Source organism: Zonotrichia albicollis, chromosome 10, assembly GCF_047830755.1.
Source record: "Zonotrichia albicollis isolate bZonAlb1 chromosome 10, bZonAlb1.hap1, whole genome shotgun sequence".
NCBI lineage: Eukaryota > Metazoa > Chordata > Aves > Passeriformes > Passerellidae > Zonotrichia > Zonotrichia albicollis.
Genome location: NC_133828.1, coordinates 3,510,389 through 3,526,118, shown reverse-complemented (window position 1 = coordinate 3,526,118; position 15,730 = coordinate 3,510,389). Strand labels below are relative to the sequence as shown.

Genomic DNA, 15,730 nt, shown 5'->3' with positions numbered 1-15,730 from the left:
AGGCTAAGGTAAGAGAGACTCAGGCAAAAAGGAAAAAAAAAGGGCTTGGAGATGGCATTCCAAGGGGAAAAAAATTAAAAGGGATGGTTCGGTGTTGTGTGCCTTCCCTTGGTTGCCACCTTACTGGTGGGCTTGGGCTCCATCCCCTTGACTTCATTAGGAGGTAACTGGTGTCCTGGTGCCATTCTGCCGTGGAATTCCATTTGTATGGAGTGGTTTCAGCCTTAGTGCCCATGCCAGAGCTGCTGTGCCATAGAATCTGCAAGGGTTTCCTTATGTGCCTCCTGCAGTGTGAGTTTTCTCTTCGTTTGCCTGCATTCCTCATATCCCTCCTTCCCTCCAGGTGTTGTCTTTTGGGGTGGAGACATCATCCAGTGGGATGGAGCATCAAGGAGATGTGCAGTCATAATCACACTGTCCACCTTGGGCTGGTACTTGGGCCTGACATTTCCTCCTTCTGGTGCAGAGAAATCAAAGGCAAAAAGGTAAACTCTTACAATTAATCTGCTGAGCCAAGGGCATGGACTCTGAGCTCTTGCCATGATGATAAAGGGGCTGTATTATCTCCATTCTAGCTCCATGCCAATGAAAAGTAAGTTTCTGTGTCTGGTGAATGAGGAATATTATTTTGGGGATTGAGGCCCCACTCCCTTTTGGCTTCCTCAGGAAGGCCCTGGTGCTGGTGGAGGAGCCTTGCCGCAGGTCTTGCAGCCTGCTTCTCCCCCAAAATTTCAGTATTTTCTAAATTTCTTTATCTATTCTCATACTCCATTTCTATATTGAATATTTCCATATTCCTAAAAATTCTATATTCATGCACAACACAAAAAAAAAGTAGATTAGAGCTGGATACTACTATGCTGATTTATGTCATACCATAAATAACACTTTAATTAACACAACAAAGAAATCATGATAACCTGAAACTAACCAGGTGCTCAAATCATATCAGGACAGTCGACCTGGAAAATTGTGGAAATAGTGGAAAATTGTGGTCAGGTGAAATCTGGTGAAGTTGTGGAATCTTTGAAATGTTGGCATCTCTTTTTTAACTGCTGAAATATGGATATGAGCAGTTTTTTTGCAAGTACTTTTATTTTGGACTGTCTGTGTTTGAGGAGCTTTTACTTGAGTGTCACATGTCACATTCAGTGAGAATAAGAAACCAAAAAAAGCTTTTTTATCATTATTATTTTCAATAGGTGTTTTCCTAAGCAAAAGAAATCCTAGGTTTTATAAGGGAAAACCATTTCCATTTGAAATAGGAAGCGTGGCTTGCCAAAATGCTGCAGCAAGACCCCCATGGTGGCAGGCAGGGAGTAGGGAAAGCCCCTCACTTTGGGTGGTGGTGCTCTGGATCAGACAGGGAAAGCACAGGAAATGCAGGGAAAAGATACACTTAAAACAAGGAGCAGCAGTACTGATTTCTGTGGAGAACATAAGAGATTCCAGGGGTTTGCTGGGGTCTGGTGGCCCACAGGAACTCATCAGTGGCCGTCCCCAAGGGTCTGTGGCCCACTGGGGATGAACCACACCGTGTGTATCTCCTGCCTGCTGCAGAGTTTGGGGTGCCCAGTTTCAGGTTCTCTTGTTCTCCTTGGAGGGTTTGAGAGCAGATGCTGAGCATTTTTGGAAAATTGTGCCTTTTTGGAGTGTGCCGTTTCTCCAGTTGTCAGGAAGGTAAACAAATAATTGAAAAGCCAAAGAAAAACCAGATTTCCACCACACAGATCTACTTTACAACTGGCTCTGAGCATGACCAGGTTTACTTGGAGTGGAATCATCTCTGAGGCAAATGCTTAACACAGGGAGCCAAAGGAAGCTCTGCTGTAGGGATGCCACTTCCAGCCATTCCCAGATGCAGAAGGAAGCAGCATTCCCTGTGTTTCCCTCCAGGAAACAATGATTCCTCATGTAGGCTGCATTATTAGATACCTGTTATTTACTAAGGCAGTTGAACTAAAGACCTGGGCACTACTGGACCCAGTTCATGGATATTTATGGCACCAAATCCAATCTATAATATCGTGTCAGCCTTGTACCAAAGCAGGAGACAGTTGTATTTATGATTATTAGTACAATATTGAATCATCCTGAACCAATTACTGGTCCAATTACTGTGTCATTATTATCTTCTGAATAGGGCTTGATTTGTCTGTGATAAATATGATGCAATTAAACTACCTTTTTACATAATAAAACACTGCAGGTGTTTATTCTTAAGGGTTTACGGATACCAACAACCAATAGATTTAATTAAAAAAATCCTTGAAATAAATGTGAATTTCATTAAATTGTTCTAGCTCTGGTGAATATTTTAAGACAATCTACCAAAAGATTCTCTCCCTATAATCTGTCTTAAAAGCTGTGCTAAGTGCAGAAAAACAATGACCTCAGCTTTTTAATGTTTCAATAATTAATAACATTTCTTTAAAGAACGTGTAATTGGCCTGTAATAGTATAACTTAAGAAACAAAAAAGTTATGTGGGTCAAATTGCTATTACCGCTGTGTCAGTGTGACGGATAAATGTGTGCTGGCTTAACAAAAAATCTTCTTAAATTCAAATTTTCTGCTCCATAATTTTAAATTTAATCTTACATTTTTAGCACTAAAGCCATAAACATAATATTGACTTCACTCCTGTTTAGTACCAGCAGTGGGTACAGAATTGTGTTGTGCTGGCTTTAGATTCTGAAAAGAAAATGTGAAATCCTACCTGGCATTATTTTGTGTCTCAGCACTGGGGGTAAATAACTTAGCTATAAACCAGACAAAGTCAATAGAGTATAAATGGGTTTAAAGGCCATGGCTGGGCTGGGTTGTGCTGGTTGTGAGAAAGGAGAATCCCCCTTTCCCAGCTTTGTGCTGGGAATGGAGGAATGGTGATGTTGGTGTTGCCTTTTCTTCCCTCCCACTGCTCAATTCACCACCTGAGCATCAAATTCGGGGTTATCTTGTGTGTGCTGGCTTTGTCTTTTCCCTCTGTGGGCTGTGGCAGCACAGGATGTCAGAGGAAAGAGCAGGCCCCTGCAGACAGGCCGGATGTTTGATATGGGAAATTTTTTTTGTGTTGGTGCAGAAAAGGCTCAAAATTTTTTCTACCAACACTCATAGTAGCTGAGTCCAGGGCAGGAAGGAGATCATGGTGCAGTTTCACAGGCACAGCAGGGAGGAATGAAGCTGAGTTAGGTGGCAGTTCCAGAGGAAGTGTGATGCTGACCCACACCAAACTGGGCCCATGGACCCCCAGCTCTGCATCAGGGAAGCTCCCAAGGCTCCAAAACAACCCTTGCATTTTCAAATTTGCTTTAATATCTCAATTGCATTTGGTCATTATCAGCTAGATCCTTTTATGCACACTTCCAGACATCTGTATTCTTTCCACTGAGTGCATTCTGAGCTGTGAGAAGCTTTAGCAGAGGCTCTCTCCTGACTGCCTAACCCTTCACAGGAGCGCCCGTGGCTCTGTGGAACAGCATTTCAGGGCAGGATGCACCCCAGCTCCCCACCCTGCACCCTTGGGATGTGCCTCTGCACCTCCTCAGCTTCACCTATTCCCTCCCATCCATCTTCCCTGCAGCACAGACCAGGCTGGATGATAAAATAAAGCTTTTTCCAAAAGGTTTATTAAGCAAGACGTAAGGTCAGGCTTTTAGCTGGAAGGCTGGAAACGAAAGGTTACAAGCAAAACAAATACAAACACAATCCCAGCCTAAGCTTAAACAACTGGATTCCTTTTCAATTGCTTGGTCTGGTTTCTCAGATCCTGAAGACACACTGCAGCTGTTGGGATTTGAAGCATCCTGAGTCCTGCCCTGAGTTCTGGTGCAGTGGGGAGGCACAGGCAGCTTGGCTTCCCTCCTCTTCCTCTGTTTGCTGCAGCTCCTGGGGCACACTGACACTCTTCTGCTTTGAGACAAAACCTAATTTTTGGTGGAATGGCCCTGCTGTAGACACAGCACGTAGGCAGTGTGTGTTTTTCTCCTCCTACCCCTCACCTCTTTGGGCAGCACCAGGGCAGATCTGGGTGTTCCCATCCTGGAGATCAGATCTGTCTGCTCCCACCTTGGTTTTGAGATGCTCATAAAAAAAATTTGGGAGATGCTGGTGCCTTCTGCCTCATTTCAATTCCTCATTCCCACCTCTGGGGCTGCCTGCCGACCATTCTCACCCATTCTTGCTTCTAATATCCAGGTATGGAGTAATTCCTGCAGCATCCCTTTTGCTTGCTGTATAGGACCCACCCAGTGGTCTGCACTGCTCTGCCACCCTCTGAGCGGTTTTGGCATCAAAACTGGAAGAAAGGATGAAGGTAATTACATTTTCAGGTAATTTGAAGGTAATTTCATTGTTTGTGAAGTAAGAATGATTAGGGTAGAAAGTTGTAATGAAAGACAATGAAATAACCCAGGTGAGCTTTGTGCCTGGCTGGGGATGTTGCACCCTCTTCGATGGTGAAGCCCTAATTTAAATTTGTCACAACCCTACTCTGGAGCACAGATCAATAAATGCTGAAACAGAACCACACAGAGAGGAGAGCTAAATTATGGGAGAAAAAAAATAATTAAATGACCCCCAATCAAATGACAAACTAATGGAAACTTCTTGGATAGCTAATTCTGACAATTCTTTCAAAGCAGCTGACACATTTGGGATTTTACTGCTGCCATCAGGCGCTTGGGGCCCTGCTGGCATCCAGCATCAGTTTTGAGGTCTGTACCCCTGGGATGTGTCTGCCAGGGAGCCCCAGGGAGTGCAGCAGGTCTCAAACCCAAAAAGTTTTAATGGGTGGATAATTGCCCACCTTGTAATAATTTACTGGGAACCTGATACTTTTATCATGTGTCACAAACAACTCTATGGTGTAATAATATAGGAAGTATCATTGGTGCTGTAAAAAAAGTGATGGTGCAAATTGCACTTCTCTTTCTGCTGAATGGTGCTAAATACCAGGGAGTTCCCATTCTTCTATTGCCAGGATTTCGATAATTGTAGATGTGCATTTGCAGGGATCAATTGATAATTTGGATCACATGCCATCAATATTTCATTTTCTCTATATTTTTAAATGAAAGGAAGAAGCCCAATTTCACAGTGGTAAGATTAAAAAAAGAATCTCATTTTGTTTTCCTGTCTGCTGTTAAGGAAGAAAGCTCATTTCTTGCAGCATAAAGGGATATTAATGAATGCAAAGAGCATTTTCCATATTGCAGAATAAAATTTACTGTTCTAACCAAAGATATTTTATATAAATTAAGAGTTTGTTTAAAAAAAATCGAAAATGGGAACTCAATTCTAGACAACACTTAATTTAAACTAAGTGTTAAAATAAAAGCAATAACACTGAGAATAAATTAATGAACTACAATTAACTATATTTACAATAAGTGGTTTGGTTAGAAACACCTATTCCCTGCACTGATAAAATAAAACCTGCATTGTGCAAAAGCTGAAATAAGTTAAATGAAGATGCTTTTAACAAGGTTATTACTTAAGCAGTGACAGGTTTACAGATTTTAGCACCATTGGGTTTTCACAGGAGCTGCAGCAAGTGCTAAAATAACACACACCTTCAGGTTCATTAAATTCACCAGTGTGATGAAATAACTGATATTTTTCTATATTACTATAGTGCCTCAAAGAACTGGCTATAAATAAGATACACTAATAACAACTGTTTGCAGTGCTAAAACAATAAAATAATTCTTCCAGGCTTATATGCAAAGGAAGAAATAAGTGTAAGGCAGACTGTTAGCAGAGTTATATCTGGTGGCTTTAATTCTACTGATGCCATGCCTTCAGCCATTTACTTATCATAGAAATGCCCTATAAAATGTTTTATCACTCATTGTGGCAGGAAGAAATTTGTTTAAGGGCTACATAAAGAGGGGGCTCCCATCCCGAAATGCTCTCTAATCTGGTGTTTATTGGAGCATTTTTGAAGCCCAGCTTAGGCGAAGAACCGATTTTTAAAAAGGAGCATTTCAGATGGCAGTAAATCCCACATTATGCCCTGTTTGGGAAAGAACCAAGGCTGGGGGAAAAGAAGCAGGTTTCTAATAAATCAATGGAGTGTGGCCTTTGGAGACCTGGGAGGCATATGGACAGTAATAGAGTATCCCAGGTTGTTCCGTGAATGATTCCATCTGGATGAGGGCTCGGCGTTATTCGCAGCCTCCTTCTCCCCTAGAACACCTCCAGTCTCCCCCGCAGCCCCTCTCTCAAATGTCAGACCACCTGGGATCTGCAGCTGTCGGGCTGAAAGAGGAGCTGCCAGGGCAGCCACGGCCCCGCTGCCATCGGGGAACTGCCGAGTCGGGGCCTGCATCGGCTGTGGTGTCCAATACTGTGTGTGCTCCCTTTTGTGTAAAAATATGGGGTTTATGGATTTTATATAGAATGTCCTATTGCCAGGAGGACAAAGGGGAATGGCTGCAGGATGGAGGCCAGGTTTGGGTTGGAGATTAGGAAGAATTCGTATCTCAGAGGGTGGGGAGGCCTTGGCACAGGTTGGCCGGAGAAGCTGGGCCTGTCCCATCCCTGGAAGTGTTCTAGGCCAGCCAGGATGGGGCTTGGTCTGGTGGGAGGTGTCCATGCCCATGGCAGGATGTTGGAATTTGATGAGTTTTAATGTACCTTCCACCTCAACCTGTTCTGTGATTCCATGATTCTGTATATATGTGTGTGTGGGGAGGCCTTGGCACAGGTTGGCCGGAGAAGCTGGGCCTCTCCCATCCCTGGAAGTGTTCTAGGCCCAGCTTGGATGGGGCTTGGAGAAACTTGGTCTTGTGGAAGGTGTCCCTGCCCATGGCAGGAGGTTGGAATTGGATGAGTTTTAATGTCCCTTCCACTCCAACCTGTTCCATGATTCCTTGATTCTGTATATATGTGTGTGCATGTGTGTATGTATGTATGTATCTATCTATCTGTCTATTTATCTATATATTAACACATGTGTTTAAACATATCTTTGCACACCTAAGCAGTTGGAATAACTGCTTGCAGCACCAGGGTTTGGTCTCCATGTGGGTACTGTTCCCTCCATGCTAATGAAGAGGTAAAGCCACTCTGCTGCAGTCAGTATGTTTAAAACATGACCAAATTGAGTTTATCAACCCCACGATGTCACAGGCTTGCTGCAATTTTACAATGCTGTATCTTGCCTCTGAGCAAGTTGCAACTGTGTTATCTGGTAGAATCACAGAATCACAGACTGGTGTGAGTTGGAAGGGATCTAAAACTCATCTTGTTCCACTCCTTGCCATGGACAGGGAACCTTCCACTTCCAGGTTGCTCCAAGCCCCATCCATCCTGGCCTTGAGCAAGAACTATATAATATGGCCCTGGAGGTCATGATTTGGGCTGGGTTTGGCAGTGTTACATTGACAGTTGGGTTTGATGATTTTGGAAGGCTTTTCCAGCCCTGACAATTCTGTGATCAGCAAGCTGGTGCTTTGCTCACCCTTAGGGAAGAGTGTGCAGCCCACCATGCTCCAGAGGCACTGCTGAGTGAAGGAACTGCAGGGTGCACATCTCAGGTAAACAAGATACAAAGAGCACATTGCAACTGGGAAAAAAACCTTTTAATTTCTCCACTTTGTTTATAACCCCCTTGCAACCTCTCTCTAAGAAAGAGCAATAGGACCATTTTATTAGTGAATATGCAGAGCCACAGCAATATTAAATGATTCTGAGGCCTTTGACACAAAGGAGCTGTTACTGGCCCATAAATGAAGAAGATATTTTTCATTACAAGTCCTTTATCTCAGGAGTTTCCCTCCCACCTGGAATTTACACATCTCACACTCACTGATCTTTTGGAGCTATTAATCCATCTAGGTATTTTGTAAACTGCAGGAAACTTTGGGAGTGAGTCGGGTTTGAGTGCCTGGTGTTATTAATAATTTATGCTTCATGCGAGAAGAAAATTGATCCAAAGCATCCTGGAGAGGCCAATCCATGCTGCCTCTGTGATCAGCTGAGACACAAATTAAATGTGAGGAATGAATGGAAATGTATCGTGGAGAAAAGCTGCACAGACCCGTTCCAAGCCAGGAGGTGCAGAGCTGGTGAGGGCTGTCAAAGGCAAGAGCACGGTGTCCTTTGAAGCCTGGTCATGGAGACAAGGATGTGGGAAAAGATCCTGCAGCAAAAAGTGGTCAAAAGTTCTTAAGAGGAGGACGAGAGCAGCTCTGTTTCCTGAAGGCAGGCACTCCAGATCAAACAGCTCTTTGTGGAAATGTTCAAAAACAACCCAAACCACCTCATCCTGGGTTAAAGATGAGCTCCAGTACCTGGGGCTGGATGGGAGGTCAAAGGAGGAACACTGGGGGACATCAGTAGATGCTGAGGCTGTGCTGGAGCTACGAGAAGGACCTGTTGTGTCAAAGGTAAGGGTTTATGTTTTCTCCTAAGAAAGAAAAATGTTCAGAAAATAATCCCTAATGGAATCTGTGAAGCATTTGCTGAGCTTTAATTTCATCCTGGATGCACTGATACATCCTTTGTTTCTCTTTGCTGTTCTTGTGTTTAAAGTAGCTTCTACCAGAAGTCACACATATCTGACCCAGAAATACAAGAGTTTCACAGCCTCTGAGGAAATGTGCTGAAGGGAAGTTTTCTGGAGCTTTTCAGCTGGGAATGAAGCCTCCTGCCCATTTGTTTACCACAGAGGGAGCCCAGGAGAAGGACAAAGTGCTGGAGTGAAGGAGGTGGTACAGAAATCACTGCAGGCACCTGCTGTTTCTGGAAGTTTCTGTTTTGAGGTATGTGCTGACTTTGGACAGGTAAGTTAACATGGACTGGTATCATTTTTATGAGATATTTTCCCTGTATGTTTGAATTGCTACACATAAAAAAGCATGTAAATGAATGCTGGATGTACTTTTTGTCTTTGTAAGTGTGAACTGTGTAGATAAATGCATTTACATATTTGTGTGTTCTTATCAGTCTTGATACCCTACTTGCTAATGTGATAGTGTCATCTAAGTTGTGTCATACTTGGTTCAGGACGGATTTATTAACTGTTCTTTCTGCCCTTCAAATGAGCACCTGTTTCAGTGAGGTAAATCCAGAAAAAAATCCCTTGATCAGGGGACTCAGGTTCTTTTGCCATTCCTGCTTAAAAATACTGGGAAATGCTTATACTCAAAGAAAAAGATCTCTGACACTGAAAAATGCAGTGAAATAAAATGGTATAGTGGGGCAGAATAATTGAACTACACATTTTTACAAATTATTTTTTGTGTTCTAAAATCCTGGAATCATAGAATGGTTTGAGCTCAAGGCACCTCAAAGATCTTCTCATTCTATCCCCTGCCATGGTCAGGGAAATCTTCACTTAGGCCAGGTTGCTCCAAGCCTGATCTTGGACATATCCAGGGATCCAGGGGCAGCCACAGCTTCTCTGGGTATCCTGTGCCAGGGCCTCACCATGCTCATAGGGAAGAATTCAGTGGTGTCACATTGTGGTCCAAAAACGCTACTGCTCTGGTCATTGACACACAAAATGATTTAACACAAAACAAATCCTTTGTTTTGTGTCAAATCATTTCAATTTACACCCTGCAAGCATCACATGCTAATCATTGTTGATTAGAAGAGTTGTTCTGCTGTGGACACACCTGGATGGAGCATCCATCCAGGTCACTGCATCCCTGCTTATCCCTCTGCACCTGCAGTGTGGGATCACGAGGAGCAGACACAGCCTGAGGGCAGGTGACCTGTCCGAGCAATAAGCCGCCACCCTGGATTTTCAGTCCTTGGCTGCTCTCTGGAGATGCTGGTCAAGGTGCCAAGTTTAAAGCTGTTTCTAATGATTTGCCACTTTGCTGTTGAAACTGAAGGAGGAGTGGGAACACATCGGCTTTGGCCAACCAGCAATGGGTGCTCGAAGGCGATGAGCACCAAAATACTTCTTGGCCACTGTTCATTAATGTTCTCTAAATTCCAAGGGGAAGATGTCAGATTTTTGCCTTTTTATTTTTTCTTTCCTTGCAGGTTCAGTGCCTCCTGCAGCTTTTGCAGAGTCCCAGATCCACAATCTGGTTTAGCAAAGGCCACTAGTCCACGTCCCTCTCCCATGGAAAATCAGGAGTTTGAGAAGCAGAGTCAAGGTTTGGAACCATCAAATCCTAGAATGGTTTCAGCTGGAAGTGACCTTAAAGATGATCTCATTCCACCCCTTGCCATGGGCAGGGACACCTTCCACTGTCCCAGTGTGCTCCAAGCCCTGTTCAACCTGGCCTTGGACACTTCCGGGGATCCAGGGGCAGCCCCAGCTTCTCTGGACACCTGTGCCAGGGCCTCCCCACCCTTACAGGGAAGAATTTCTTTCTAATTTCCAATCTAACCCTGCTCTCCATCAGGGGATGGTGTATTTTTCCTTCATGACATCAGTGTACTAAGTCTGCTGGAGTTTTAGGCACATTTAAATTGTGCATAATTGAAGCCTAGAAAAGCATGCAGAGATCTCCATTTCCTGTTTTATTGTTTTTTGGAATGTTTATCCTATCTCTGTATATCCAACATTCAAATATCCTTCAGGAAGGGGATGACTGAGAGTCTCTATTTCTCTGCAGTGGTTTGTGCAAGTTGTCTAGAAAAAGGACAAAGTCTCCTGGTTGAGAATTTGTGACATGAAGGTCTGAGTAAGAGGAGCTGTACTTTCCATTGCATCACTGATGTATCAGTCCAGAGCTTTCCCACATCTCATAAGCTGCTTTGAGCCTGTGCAGTTCGCAGAGTGGGGAAAAAAGGAATTGAAGAAGCAAAAATAAATATTAAAGCACGTAAGAATTAAATATCACCTATTCAAATAGCAATTATGCCGTTGAAAACAAGATCACCACACCTGTACAAGAAAAGACAACCAAGCCTAAAACATCTGTTTGGATCCACCTGCCAAGCACCTGTTCCTCTGTTTCAATGCCATTTGATTGCTGGAGATGTAGAGGCTCTTGTGAGGTAATGAGTGATTTTACATTATGCATGATTGAAAACAGGTGTTCTAATGCTGTACAATTCTATGCATGAATAATTCAGTTTGTTTAGAGCAAGATCTTTAAAAGAAATATGGTCTTTATTTTTTTTTTTTATAAATATTAAGGTTATTCTCTGTAATGTATGGTGGATGGTCTTTTCAGCAGGCTCACTGATGACCATTTTTGTATAATTTTATGGGTAGGAAATAACACCGTGAAAGGTAAAAAAAATAATTATACCTAAAGCACATAAGCAATGAAAATTGAAAGCTTTCTTTAGCAAGGAGAGGGGAAAAAAACCTGTCAGTGTTCTAAGGGGGAAAGCCAGATGACTTTTGGCAAAGCCTGCTTCTCACCACTAACAAAACAGCCCAAGAGCTTAATTATAGAGAGGGGTGAATGTGCCTCAGGGATAAGTAAGTAGCTAGTCCATCTCTTGGTCCGAATTCCAGCTGAGTCTGAATATGTTTAAGAATTTGTTTGGGGTTTTTTTCTCTCTCTCTTTTTCCTCATGATTATGAAAAGGTTTCTTGCACAGTTGCGTGCTTTGTGCTGATGGGAGGTGTTGCAGACTCAGGTCTTTACCCACAGACCAGTTTCCATGCTGGGAACTGCAGGATAAATCAACCCACGCTCCTCCTCATCATGGAGAATCCAGCAGCTGCTTGGGATCATCTCCCAGAGATGAAGGAGATGTGGAAGCCAAACTGAGAGGTGCAGCCAGGCTTGCAGCATCCCCTCTGCCTCTCCCCAAGGTAAGCAGTGCAGCTGGAATGGCTTCAGCCACAGAGCTGCTGGGATGAGATGAACTGGAGCAGCCAAAGGTTTTCCTGCACAAAGTGTGTCTGCTCTCTCCTCCTTCCCTCAGACAGGGATGGGATTTAGTTTAGTTTTCAAGAAAGGTAGTGCCTGTTGTGGTGTTACTTTTAATTATGGGAGTCTTCTGTGGTGGGCAATGAGGAATTGTGATGGGGGTGAAGGGATGGGAGAAACTGAGAGTGAAGAGAGGATTTCAGACCTTCCAGACCTTCCTGTCCATTGAAGTTGATGTGACAATGATGTGGGGAAAGAGTAGAAGAGAAGAAGGGAAATGGAATTATTGATTTGCGAGGAGGAATGAACAAAGGTCTCCCTCAGGTGGTTGATGCCCCATCCCTGGAAACATCCAAGGCCAGTTTGGACAGGGCTCTGAGCAACCTGGTCAAGCTGAAGATGACCCTCTTCATTACAGGGGAGTTGTACTGGATGGCCTTTGAAGGTCCCTTCTAACCCAAACCATTCCATGATTCTAGGAAAGAAAAAGAGGCTGAAAGTCATTATAAAAACTGCTCTGGTTCCCTGTGTTAATGAAAAAATGAACCATGGTGCAAGAGCACCAATTTTTTGATTGCTCATGTATAACCTGAGCACTGGTTTGCATCCAGTGGCGGTAGAGGTTGCTTGAATAAACTTCTACACATTCTGAGGGTTCAGGAAACATAAGGAGGAAAATTCAAGAACCCAAAACATCCAGGTGTGGCCCAGGACCTCGCTGGGTGAACAGGGGCAGCTCAAACTGTGTCCCATACTGCTCAGGGGACACCAGGCCAGAGTCCCTTCAGGCCCTAAAAGCAAAGATTCCATGGCCAAACCTGGCTAAGCTGCAGACATTTAGGGGTTTAGCTGAAGCAGATCTGTAATCTTTCAGTATTTTATATACAGTAAGTTACAGGAGACTGTAAATTAGAGTTTATAATACCCTATCCATTCAGCTACTGACAAAATATCTAAGGTAATCTGACCTGCTTCACAGACCATGAGAAAAATCCTCATGTAAAGTGAAAAAGATGAATTACAGAGAAGTGGAGGAATTTGTCTCAACTCAGATTTTGGTTTAATTCCCACGTCAGGCAAAAGAATGTTTCACCAGGCTTTACTTGAGTAAAATTGGGGAGGTTTAATAGATGCAGCCCTAGAGGGCAAGGGATAAACTCTGCTCCCTTGGAGCCAATGACCATGCCACCAAAAACAGGGGTAGGGATCAAAGTGAAGGGAATGAGGGAAGAGTTCTCTGAGAGAAGAAAAATAGCAAGGACAAAATATTGTAGGGAAGAAGGTTTTTTTTTTATTTTTTGGGGGGTATTTTTGTTTTTTGTTTGTTTTATTTTTGTTTGTTTATTGTTTTTGTTTTTTGGGTTTTTTTTTTTTTTTAATGATAAGAAAGAGGAATACATCCTGGTACTCTGAGTTCCCGCAATAAGGAAAGTTTTTCTTTTCACTGTGATTTATTCTTCCCTTTAATAATAAGAAAATAACTTAAATTTCATCTTTATAAAATGTTGGATGAGGGGGAAATGAAGAGGGGTGATGTTGCATCTGTTGGGGTTGTAGATGCCTGGACTGTTTATCTGTTCTGGTGCAGATGATGGAAACTCACAGGTCCCACTGGGCAGCTGTGAGAAAGGCAGGACATTCCTGCTCCTTCCTTACTCCTTCCCACAAGTTTGCAATCATGAGAGATACCAAAGACTTCCTTCAGCTTGGTGGAGGAATTTCCTGTGGATCTACAACTCTTTCCCTGCCCCCCTTCCCCTTTCCCAGTAACAGCTGTTTTATAGAACACCTTATCTGATTGGTTTTAAATTAGTGTTGGGGGGTATTTTCTGTTTTCTGCTTTAAATCCAGCACTCAACTCTCCCAGAAACACATCCTGTTCTTACCCCTGCCACATCTTCTCTGTAGCAGTAAGAGAAGGCTCCAGTAGCTCCTCTACCACTTTCTTAACTATTTCCATTCCCTTTCTGGGTGCTAAAGTGACCCCCTTGTCCTTGCAGTTGAATCCTACAAGGGCAAAGTGGGTCTTGGTCATGTTCTGTGGGCCAGGTCAGGTTCCTGCAGGCAGGATAGAAATTTTGGCTTTCTACCTCCATTCCTTTACTGCCTGGTGTCAGAAGGAAACTGACTTTTCCAGAAACACATCCCAAAGAGAACCATCAGAGTTTCTGCTTTGCAAGGATACCTGTGTGATCCAGGGCTGTTAGGAGGTTTCCAGATGAGGCACTGAAAGATGAATGTAGTTTAGTTTCTGAAACCTTTTGATGGACTCAGATGGAAGTTGTTCCATAAATCAAAAGTCCGTATTTACCTTTTCTATATACACCTCCTGTGATTTATTAGGTAACTGTTTCTTGTCATTGTGACCCTCCAAATTATTTGACTTTGGTTTCCTTTCAAGAATTAATCAGGCTGTGATGAATCATGGAATCACAGAATGGTTTGGGTTGGAAAGGAGCTTAAAGCTCATCTCATTCCACACCCTACCATGGGCAGGGACACCTTCCTCTATCCCAGGTTGCTCCAAACCCTATCCAACCTGGTCTTGGACACTTCCAGGGATCCAGGGGCAGCCACAGCTTCTCTGAACAGCTCTGCCAGGCTCTCAGCACCCTCACAGGGAATAATTTCTTCCAAATCTCTAACCTCAATCTTCCTTTCTTCAATTTAAAACCAGTTCCCCTGCTCCTATCACTACTGGCCCTTGTAAGAAGTCACTCTTCCACCTTCTATAAGTCCCCTTTTTTATTGGAATGCTTCTGTGGATATACAGGAACTTTGCCATTGCTTCCTGGGAGATCAGTTCCACTGATATTTCTGTTCCTACAGCAGAGGTGACAGAACAAGGTCCTTTCTCTAGGTACCAGTAGCCCCATTTCCCAAACCAGTAGTTCACTCCTTCTTACCCCCAGTTAAAATCCCGTTGAAACTGTCAAGAGTCGTTTCCACCTCTTTAATTTCGTTTTCAAACGAAATCCCTCCACTCCTTTGTATGCAGAGGCTGCTGCAGCCTGGATCTCATCTTGTCTTCTAGTAACATCTTCCAGATTTGTTTTAAACTGATTAGACACTGCTGAAGAATCAGCTCCTCTCCCCCGGACAGTACAAAGCCAAGTGTTGACAGAGCTGGCTCGTGGCCATCGGCTCCGCGGTGACGCAGCATCGCGTCTTTTGACAGCCCCCACTTCGTTTGGGCCACTCTGAAACATTCACACACCCCGAAGAATTAAAATTAAATAAATTACTGAGTGTCAGCAATTATAAAAAGAAGTGTTGGCCTGACCAGAGAGTTGTGTTAATTAAAGGACTTAGTCTATACGCTGGAGCGAGGAATAAGAAAGTTATTTCTGCTTTCCTAATGGGGCTGCAGTTTCTCTCTGAATTTTGGTTTTGAGAAATAGAAGATTACCCTTTTTATTGGGCTATAGAGAGAAATTATGGGGAATGAGCTGAGTGATTTTCAAATTCTCTCAGTAGGAGTAGGAAAGGAGGGAAATACTTGTCCTTCTTTAACTAAATATCTTCCACTGCAGTTTAGAAACAGGGGACACTAATTTCTGGGTCCCATCTCGGCACAGGGATATATTTAAGTCACTGGGATGGTATATATTTCCACCATCTAGATAGTTTTCTGGCTGGAATCATCCTGCCTTTAAGTATGAGGAGGAAATACAGAAGGTCACAGTAACAAATACTGTTTCTGGGATTAATTTGTCCCTAAAGGTTAATAAAGCTCATCAAGAAATACACTTAAATGAAGCAAAGTTATCTCTAGCATTTGAGTCTTCCCATCACAGTGTCCTAAGAGATGTCCTGTGGTTTGACACATAATTAATATGTTTATTTATCTTTGTTTTTTTAACATCCATCACCATAATAGCCAAATATAAACATTTCATCCTCTTTTGTAAAGAGCCTATGGTCCATTTTATT

At 43.1% G+C, this 15,730-nt stretch overlaps 1 long non-coding RNA gene across 1 annotated transcript in view; it reads left to right on the top strand.

The window, feature by feature from the left end:
* The first annotated feature begins 9,918 nt into the window (after nucleotides 1–9,918).
* Nucleotides 9,919–15,730, top strand: part of LOC113459807 (uncharacterized) — a 28,312-nt gene continuing 22,500 nt past the window's right edge. Inside the window, exons 1-3 of the long non-coding RNA XR_003381359.2 lie at nucleotides 9,919–10,117; nucleotides 10,583–10,967; nucleotides 11,510–11,739. This is a non-coding gene — a long non-coding RNA (uncharacterized LOC113459807). The remainder of the gene's footprint in view (nucleotides 10,118–10,582; nucleotides 10,968–11,509; nucleotides 11,740–15,730) is intronic.